We start from the raw sequence: 10,989 nt of genomic DNA, 5'->3' as shown, positions 1-10,989 counted from the left end.
GCGCCTTCATTCACCAAGCTGCTGCACGATCACCTGTCTGTGCTTTTAAAAGAGTTTGAGCGCTACTTCCCAACTTCAAAAGACCCACGAACTGCCAAGGAATGGATCCGCGACCCATTTGTCAACAAAGCAGATGAATCCAGCATGTCTGTGCAAGAAGAAGATCAAATGCTGGAGATCGCAAATGATGGCAGCCTTAAAGGCCTACTGAAACCCACTAGTACCGACCACGCAGTCTGATAGTTTATATATCAATGATGAAATCTTAACATTGCAACACATGCCAATACGGCCGGGTTAACTTATAAAGTGCAATTTTAAATTTCCCGGGAAATATCCGGCTGAAACGTCTCGGTATGACGTATGCGCGTGACGTAGTCAGTTAAACGGAAGTATTGGTACCCCGTAGAATCCTATACAAAAAGCTCTGTTTTCATTTCATAATTCCACAGTATTCTGGACATCTGTGTTGGTGAATCTTTTGTAATTTGTTTAATGAACAATGAAGGCTGCAAAGAAGAAAGTTGTAGGTGGGATTGGTGTATTAGCGGCGGACTACAGCAACACAACCGGAGGACTTTGTTGGAGAGCAGACACGCTAGCCGGTGACCTCATCTTGACTTCCTACGTCTCCGGGCCGCCAACCGCATCTGTGATCGGGTGAAGTCCTTCGTCGCACCGTCAATCGCTGTAACGCAGGTGAGCACGGGTGTTGATGAGCAGATGAAGGCTGGCTGGCGTAGGTGGAGAGCTAATGTTTTTAGCATAGCTCTGTGAGGTCCGGTTGCTAAGTTAGCTTCATTGGCGTCGTTAGCACAGCATTGTTAACCTTCGCCAGCCTGGAAAGCATTAACCGTGTATTTACATGTCCACGGTTTAATAGTATTGTTGATTTTCTATCTATCCTTCCAGTCAGAGGTTTATTTCTTTTGTTTCTATATGCAGTTAAAGCACGATGCTATCACGTTAGCTCGTAGCTAAAGTGTTTATTGTCGTGGAGATAAAAGTCACTGTGAATGTCCATTTCGCGTTCTCGACTCTCATTTTCAAGAGGATATAGTATCCGAGGTGGTTTGAAATACAAATCCGTGATCCACAATAGAAAAAGGAGAGAGTGTGGAATCCAATGAGCCAGCTTGTACCTAAGTTACGGTCAGAGCGAAAAAAAAGATATGTCTTGAACTGCACTCCAACGTTTCTCATCCACGAATCTTTCATCCTCGCTCAAATTAATGGGGAAATCGTCGCTTTCTCGGTCCGAATCGCTCTCACTTCTGGCCGCCATCACTGTAAACAATAGGGAACTTTGCGGAAATGTTCAGCTGACTACGTCACGCTCCTTCCGGTAGGGGCAAGGCTTTTTTTTGTCAGATACCAAAAGTTGCGATCTTTATCATCGTTTTATACTAAATCCTTTCAGCAAAAATATGGCAATATCGCAAAATGATCAAGTATGACACATAGAATAGATCTGCTATCCCCGTTTAAATAAAAAAAGTTCATTTCAGTAGGCCTTTAAAAGTGTATTTCAGACAAAAACTCTGCCTGTTTTCTGGATTAAAGTCATGGCAGAATACCCCGAGATCGCCACCACAGCACCGAAAACACTGTTGCCATTTCCAACATCCTATCTGTGGGAAGCGGGATTTTCTGCAGTGACAGCCACCAAAACAAAACAACGTAGCAGACTGGACATAAGCAACACACTTCGGGTGTCTTTGTCTCCCATTACCCACAGGTAGGACCGTCTCGTTGCAGAGAAACAAGCTCAGGGCTCCCATTGATCTAGCGTTACGGTGAGTTAAAAATCTCATGCACTTTATATTCGTTTTTAATGTTGTATCTGCATCTTATTTTGAAGGCATGTAAACGTTACCATAGCAACGAAAATTAGAGCGCTTTTGGGCAGAGGGAGGTGAGGGAGAGGGGAGAGGAGGAGCTTGTGAGTCGACTCGGGCACACAAACATACAGGAGGCTTATCTGACGGTTCAAACTGACAACTTTATTTCAGCTGTTGAAAAATAACATTCATAATGACAGTAGTGTGGAATTGCTAGTTCTTGTCATTTACGTATATATTTTTCCACGTCATTTTTTTTATTTATGTAATAGGCAGAGAGGAAGTTACCAGAGACTTTGATGTTATACTCATGTTATGTTGTTGGCGCAATGTGCTAATAAAGGTCCATGTGAGTACACAGTGGATTCACGTTTATTATTTTAATTTTTTCATGACAAAAAAATAAATAAATAAATAAAAATAAAATTATACTCGTTACGTTGTTGGCATAATGTGCTAATAAAGGTCAATATGAGTACACAGTGGATTCACGTTTATTATTTTACTTTTTTCATGAAAAAAGAAGTAGTCACCTGAAATGGTTTTCACTTCACAGATGTGCTTGAAGATCATTGAGAGAATGCCAAGAGTGTGCAACATAGTAATCAGAACAAAAGGTGGCTATTTAAGAAACTAGAATATAAAACATGTTTTCATTTATTTCACCTTTTTTTGTTAAGTACATAACTCCACATGTGTTCATTCATAGTTTTGATGCCTTCAGTGACAATCTACAATGTAAATAGTTGTTTTTTGATTGATTGAGACTTTTATTAGTAGCTTGCACAGTACAGGTACATATTCCGTACAATTGACCACCAAATGGTAACACCCGAATAAGTTTTTCAACTTGTTTAAGTCGGGGTCCATGTTAATCAATTCATGGTAAAAATTGGCAGCGGTGGGATTTGAACCCACGCCTCCGGAGAGACTGGAGCCTTAATCCAGCGCCTTAGACCGCTCGGCCACGCTACCTTTAGTCGTGGAAGTATATGCAAACGCATTGACTGAGGATATGGTGTGTCCAAACCTTTGACCTGTACTGTACGTATGTATACGAGACAGTGGTGAGTGACATGCCTGAACGCCAGATTGATTCTTCGGGCTGACGAGCAATTTTTATTAAATGTAATTAGTAATTGTAAAAAAATATATAGGCATTTTCTTTAAAAATATGTTCTGTTAAACCACTAATGGTAGCATAAGCTAGCTAGCAATTTTTGGTTTGAAAATATGAGCTCCTTTAATGATATATTACGAGATAAACTACACTAATTTGTTTACACAAAAACTATTACGATAATTAATATATTGCGCTACATTGAGTTTGATTTTGAGCAACCTCTTAAACCAGGGGTGTCAAACGTACGGCTCGCGATCCAGCCCGCGTGATGAGTTTGCCAAGTATAAAAATTAGCTGCTTTTTTTTTTTAATGAAATAAACTGCTGTTCTAAAAGTGTCCACTGGATGTCACAATAGCAATTCTGTTAGGCAAGCAAACGGTTTATACCGAGGCAAAGCAGGAGGTACACAGTAAAGGGTGACTGTGGCTCCTCCTCCTCGACCCACATGAAACTTAAAACCTGCCGTTTTATGTCTTCTGCTTCGAACACATCGTCATTTGGCACCCTTACTCCCCCAAAATGTCTCTGTCAAACACGAGAAAAGTGAACTTAACCCTTTTGAATGGTTTTTACCTCCCTTTCTTACGGTTTGTTGAGTTAGCACTGGATTGATACGTGGACATGACAAAGGAGGTATGTGATACCTCGAAGAGTTTACATGTTGTGTTTTTTGTCCAATCCCAGAAAGACTGTGACTTAAAGTTTAATCCTGGCTTTGTAGATACACTGAGACGAAGTCTAAGCTTCATTGTGTTTTTCAAGCTGCACAAATTTCCTCAGAATTTTCAACAAACTTGAAGTGTTTTGTCCAGAGGATTATTTGTGATTTGTACGTTTTCAAAATGTGCTTGTTCTATTTTTGGCCAAAGTAAAACAAAGAAAACAACTTGGAGTTGTCTTTATTTTTATGTTATCATGCCTTGATTTTACCATTACAGCCCACTTGGGAATAGATTTTACTCCATGCGGCCCCTAAGCTAAAATTAGTTTGACACCCAAGGCTTAAAGATATATCCAAAATAAATAACATTTTTTTATGCTCGTACGAGCTTTTACATGGGTGGTCCTTTTGTCAAAGTAAAGGGAGAGGCTTTGATGCTTACTTCAAAAGGTTATGTCTTTGCTTCTTGGTAAGAGTAAGCTTGTCCAGGGAGATTTAGCAGTTATCGGACAGTTGGAACTGCTAAGTGGCAGCTTTTATGCTCGGCCAATTTGTCGTTTTGGTGTTTTGTAGTATGAAATTAATATGCCAGTCTCTGACTGTTAACTTGTTTTCGACATTTGCCCCATTCAAGGGCGTGTGGTTTGAATTGTCTTCCATTTAGCTCAAATCAGTCAGATCTGGCTTTTAGCTTATGTTCTTCTAGTTATGTGGACTTTAATGTGTTTGTACACTGGTTTTGAACACCTTTAACCTCTTAAATCCTACAAAAAAAAAGCATAACCAAAATAAATCAAGTTTTGCATTGCTTGTTTTCGACATTTGCCCCATTTAAGGGGTTGTGGTTTGAATTGTCTTCTATTTTACTAAAATTGTTTGGCTTTTAGCTAACAATATTTTAGTTATGTGGACTTATGTGTATTTGTTGATGTCGAGAAATTACCAGAGCAACACAGACACAACCAAGCAGTTTAAACAGGTTAATGGGATATATTAATAAATATTGCACAAATGTTTTGTCACACATTCATCACACAAAAACTTAGATGTTGCTGTCATGATTTCAGAATAGCTTAACATATATTGACCTCCATTGGACTGGTTTTGAGCCCTACTAAAAAAAAAAGACATCCAAATTCAATAACATTTTCCCCTGCTTGTACAAGGTAAGAGAGTTTTAGCGATAGTTGGACGGCTAAATGATAGCTTTCAGGCAAGGCCAAGTTCGTCGTTTTAGGGTTTTATGATATTATTTGTGACAAATGCTGGCCTCGGACTGTTCACTTGTCCTCCAGCGAGTGTGGTTTGAATTGTCTTCTGTGTTGCTAACATTAGTCATGTTTAGCTTTTAGCTAACGTTCATCTTGTTACGTGGGCTTTTGTGTGTTTGTTTATAGTTAGAAGTTACTATAGCAACACAGACACAACTCAGCTGTTTTAAAAGGTTAATGAGGTATATTATTATATATTACACAAATTTTCTATAACACTTCTTTCTCAGCTGCCACCTTATTGTGGTAAAGGAGTTTGCGTGTCCCGATGTTAGGTTTTTATTAGGCGACTCGTTGACGATAACAAATCTTTGTCAATTAATTTTTATAATAAATATTGTCGATTATGTCGACTGATCGTTGCAGACCCAGTTTGGAGCATCTTTGACCTCTTAAATCCAGTTAGAAAAAGATACCGTACATACAAAATAAATCAAGGTTTTTTCTGCTTGTCTGAGGTCTGTCTACATCAGGGGTGTCCAAAGTGTGGCCCGGGGGCCATTTGTGGCCCGCAGCTAATTGTTTACCGGCCCGCCACACATTCTGGAAATGCTATTGCAAAAATAAAAATAAAAACATAAAAAAAAATGGTATGAGGTGAAATCTAACTAGAAAACGTTGCAATGTTGACACAAAGCTGCCATGCAGGCTGTTTTTTTTCTTTAGTCTATCTTTATTGAAATTGTTTTGCCATTGCTCAAAAAAAAAAAAAAAATCAATCTAACACTAATAGTGAATTATTGACCTATTCAAGGCTCCAATTATTTCAAACATTTCACTTTAAAATGTTTAATGTGGAAAATATTGCATATATTGTGCGGTTGCCATACAAAAACATCAACGTTTTCTTTGACAAAAGAGCATAAAAACAAACAAAATAATAGTTCAAACGTAAAATCGACAGATATATCTGAAGTTCATCTCGTAACTTAAGTGTTGGAAGTTAAAAAAATAAAAAATTAAAATGTATCACTTTATGAGTGGGGCACCTTTTGGATCCCAAATATATTTAATGGGATTTTATTTATCTTTTCACTGTGATTACTCAAAAATAATAATGAATTATTGATCTGTCATTACTTCACATCAAACATTGCTTTCTGAATGTTTTGGGCAGTGGGGGAAATACTGCATATTTCAATTTTATTATAAAAAACAAAGTTGTCTTGGACAAAAAAGGCATAAAACCTTTTTTTTGTTTTTTAACTTTATATCAACCTGAGGTTGATATACTCTAGAGATTTACTGAAAGCGTTAAATAAAAAAATAAAAAAGTAATTTGACTTGTTTTTAACATTTTAATGACTTAGACCCTTTATGGTTCCCGGGAGCCCTAAAGGTAAAAAAATAATTAAAAATCCATATATTATGGTTTTGAAAATGAAAAATATCAAAATAGCCCCCGCATGCTTTAATTTTTCTGTGTTCGGCCCTCAGTGGAAAAAGTTTGGACACCCCTGGTCTACATGGATGGTCCTGGTCTCAAGTTAAAGGGGAAACGTAGATGCTTACTTAAAATGTACAGATGTAGATATATTTTCTACTTGGTAAGAGTAAACGCTGCTCGTTCGGCGGGTATCGGTTATCGGTCGCGGAATGATACATAGGCGGTTAGCTTTCAAGCGAGGCAAAGTATGTTGCGTACGTCTTTTGTTTGTGGTGGTAAAATGGCTGGAGAAGAAATGTCATTCCCAGCTGTAACACATTTCTATCTCCTTCCCTCAGGCAGGAAATGGCAGTTTAAAGATCAAACGAGTGCCAAGAGGTAAGGAAAAAAACTATAACAGAGATGTTTTCATCATGAAAGCTCCTCCAAGGCCCGGAGGAGATAAGACAAAGTATCAGATGCTAAGTGAATTCAGGTGAATCCACTCGGACTACACTGACACTAAGTCTTCCTGAGGATATCTTTCTAGTGACTTTGGTTCAATTAGATGGTAAACCAATTACCGCTGAAGTGCATCTTTAAAAATAACTTCACCAAAAAGCCATTAATGCATCAAAGATAGTAGATTTACAAAAACAAACGTACAATCTCTTTACTTGCGATTGTCTTGCCACGCCAACGGTATTGTACTTTACATCTTTAGCACAATTTATAAATGGAATATTTGTATCCAGAAAAAGACGTTTGATCGAAAGCAGATGGCCAAAAAATATTTAGTGAAGACGAAATTCCGAAAGGTAACATGACTCACCTATAAAGTTAATGCAATATTTGCAAAATAGTTTTAACGATCTGGCATTGATTCATGAGAAAAATATGCTTTTAAGTTATAAAGTAATTTTTGTAAGTACAATTTTTTCCACATGATTGTACATCTATTTGTGGGGGTGGTGGGTGACGACAAATTGACACTATGGCGGGAGAAATAGGTGAATGTTGTGAGACAAATAGTGAGTAAAAACATGAAAAAACAAATATGTTAAGAATTAAAAATGAACTTTTTTCTGTTGCTTCTTTCTTTCCATTTTTTATGTCACCAACAATCCTGTGAGTGCTTTTTAGATGCGAGGCCCACCGCAGCACCGCATGGTCATTGAGAAGAGAGACATGTGCTTTCATGTCAAAGTTTTTTCACTAAATTTGTCGCCGGTTGCCTTTTTAAAGAAAAGATAGTATCTAGGGGCTCAGCTTAAATGGCCACATAGTTTAAGCTGTATATTATGTTAAATCCTTTTGTCGCAGTCCAAGTTTATTTGTTACAGAAAGCCACAAATAAATGCATGGGAAATGCCGAAGTGTACGTCTAGATTTTGCCCCCTCCCCACAAAAAACCTTGACTTTTTAATTCAGTTCCAGTACAACAAGCAATGTAATAGTTTTTATGTGCAACCAATTAAATATAACATTAAGTGACAAAAAATATATAGTAAAAATATAATATATAATAAATATATTAATTCTAAAAATATCAACTGATGTTGACAACTCAATGTTTGCTTTTATTTAACACACACAACTAATGATTAATTAATATTTTTAATGGATCATACTCACTGTATTGTATTTTGCATCTTTAACTTAAAAAGGAATGTAATATATGACCTTTACTATATCATTTGAGTAAATGGCCAAAATTATTAATACAACCGCTGAGTTCATGCAACACTGACTTATTGTATTTGTGTAAGAAAATACAATAGCGATAAATGGACTGATGAAAAAAATATAAATCTAGATCCTAGTGTAATTGTCGTGTAAATTTATGTTCCCAACCTCCAAAACAGCTTTTATTTTAAATATTGACCTTTAAATCATAAGCCAGTTCAACATTGATTTATAGTTTTGTGTTTAACTGACACAATACAAAAAATATATAATTTGAGACTACTTTTAACAGACTTTTTTTTAGTCTAAGACAAAAATATTGAGTTGGTTTAGCTTTACCTTACCAAAAGACAATTATGTGGAACATGTTTGCATTAAAAATATAAAAAATAAATGAAATTATATATTGTTTTCAATACTTTTCTTTGAGTGACAAGTCTATTAATGCCGTGTTGAATTCCAGGCTGAGCCTGAAATCAAGTGTGAAATTACCGTAACATGCCAAAACTCCATTAGCGGCCCCACAAAGTCATGCAAGGTAATCTTGTTAACGTTTTCCCTCTGCATGCATATGCAACTTATTTCAAGCATGACACTTTTTTTCCCAACTTTAACAATACTAATAAAACAATAATTGATATAATAGTCCAGCTAATGAAATCCAATTTAAAAAAATTACAAATACACCGGTAATCATGTTTAATATTGTGTTTGCTATAGAGCGATCTATGATTTAAACAGCAATGAAATGTAATGAAATAAAAAACAGTGTTGCAGAAATTCTTACACTTTTAATTAATATTATGATTATTGTTAACTTAACGTTATCCTAATTGGTCCAAAAGAGAGAAAAGTTTTTTGGGGTTGAGGGGAGAAATATAAACAAAATCACAGAAATACCACAAAATTACAAAATACAAAAATTGTGTACAATATTATTCATTTATTTATTTATTGATACAGTAGTAAAATACTTTATATTTAATAATAATAAATATTGTACAATTATACAATTGTGTTATTTAAAGGGGAAAACTGATCCAAAAGATACATAAAAGTTGTTTATTGGCTAAAAGTAAAATTATCCTGAAAAAAAATCACATTAATTTTAGATTGAATTATACTGTACAATATCATTAAAATATGTCATTGTAAAATACTTGATAATATTGTACATTGTAAATTTTACTCCACGTTTTGTTATTCAAATTGAAAACATTTAACACAAAAAGCAGCTTTTTGGACTAAAACAAAAAAGAAAAAAACACATGATAATGAACATAATGTTCTCATATTTTAAAGCTGCATTTTTCCCCTAATGTTGTCATTTCAAGGAAGACAAATATCCAAAACTTAATGAATAAAAATTTTGGGCTCAAATTAAATGATAATTAAATGTAAACATTTTAAAAATATTAAATACATTTACACATGTTTTAAGATTTTCATAACAATATTTTACTTTCAAGCTGCATCACCATGTTATCACTGTCCAGTGAAAAGCATTTATATTATCAGTTTGCCATTTAAAGTGGGAAGTGTACAATTAGGTCAACATTTTTTGACCAGTATGTACATTATATTTAGTCACAATGTGCTCGGAGAAGAGGTAGGATTAAATATAAATTGTACTTCTTAATATTCCTTTTCAGATTTGTTGAAAGGTGCAAATGAAACCGTGTGATGTTGCTTGACGTAAACATGTCTGTAACAAATAAATCATAACCATAGCCACACTGTGTGATGACGACCATTTGATCACATTGCTGTGGATTTTTTTATTTTATGAGAAATTGTGGAATTTTTTGGCAAAAAACCCTAATAAACATTGCAGCACATAACTATTGTAGTTGCACGTTAATATATATATATATATATAAATAATTAATATAAATATATATATATATATATATATATATATATATATATATATATATATATATATATATATATATAAATAATTAATATAAATATATAATGATATAATAATATAAAATAATATTTTTGGGTAATCTCCGAGAGGTTAGCGACCGAGGAAGCGTGGAGGTCACGGGTTAAACTCCTGCCCCCCACTTGAGCTCCTACCTTTTCTCACACTTTTGGTTGCCATCAGAGAGTCTGGAAGTGGCGCTCCAAGTGTGCTTTAAAGTCTTAAGTGTTTACAGGTGCCAGAGGTCACAGGGTCACTTGGATTTATAGAATCATGCATGCTTCGAGGAGGACGGTGGATCCAGATCCATGTGGACCTGAGACATCCTCTATCACTCCTCTCTCTCAGACCAAACACCTTGTTTATCTTTTAAGCTGGTATGTTATATAAATCTAAAATATATTAACGCACTTCCATCGCTGGCAAGGTCCTCAAAAGTGAACATAAACACAATATAATTGCGCTTTTTTATTGCACTATATTACTGTACTTACAACAGATGAGACATATCTTTAACAGATGTGATGAATTGCCTATTTTGTGCATGATCTATAATAATACAATAACATTGTCAATAAAATAAAATAAAATAAATAAATAAACAAATATCTATACAATTGTAGTGTAATGCATCAAAAAAATAGAAATGACCTGCGAAAGATTTTCCATTTGAATGTTCTGGTGGTTCAATTTGCAAAATAAACCTGAGAGGACAACTCAGCTTTGATACAAAATGAAAGTAAAAAGTCATGTTGGAATATTTGAAAAAACTCACCTCATATGAATTGTTGTTCTCTTGGGAGTGGAGGGGCGTGGGGGTTAAAGGTGGTCTCTGATCCATCTTTGACCTGCAAGGAAACTTTTGCTTTGTTGACACGGCAGAAAAAGGACTGGGAGAGGTCAGCAAACATGTCAGAAGTAATTTTAGGGTTTTTTCACTACAGCGCAACGGGGCAGATATTTTTTTCATATTAGCCTGTGTGGTATTTTTGAAGAATCAAACAATCATTACAAAGAGGATTAGGGCCAGACAATCCATAGGATTCGGTACGATTAGATTATTCAGGAATTCAAATGTATTTTGAAAAAGTTATCGGTAATCTGGAAAT

The 10,989-nt window shown here is 35.3% G+C and overlaps 1 non-coding gene across 1 annotated transcript; it reads right to left on the bottom strand.

Moving 5' to 3' along the window:
• Window positions 1-2,734: 2,734 nt before the first annotated feature.
• Window positions 2,735-2,816, bottom strand: trnal-aag (transfer RNA leucine (anticodon AAG)). The gene has a single exon. It is a non-coding gene; the product is annotated as a tRNA-Leu (tRNA).
• Between the last annotated feature and the right edge of the window lie 8,173 nt (window positions 2,817-10,989).

Source organism: Entelurus aequoreus, linkage group LG01 (assembly GCF_033978785.1).
Source record: "Entelurus aequoreus isolate RoL-2023_Sb linkage group LG01, RoL_Eaeq_v1.1, whole genome shotgun sequence".
Classification (NCBI taxonomy): domain Eukaryota; kingdom Metazoa; phylum Chordata; class Actinopteri; order Syngnathiformes; family Syngnathidae; genus Entelurus; species Entelurus aequoreus.
Note: the sequence above shows the minus strand (reverse complement) of the source record. Positions and strands in the feature narration are given on the sequence as shown.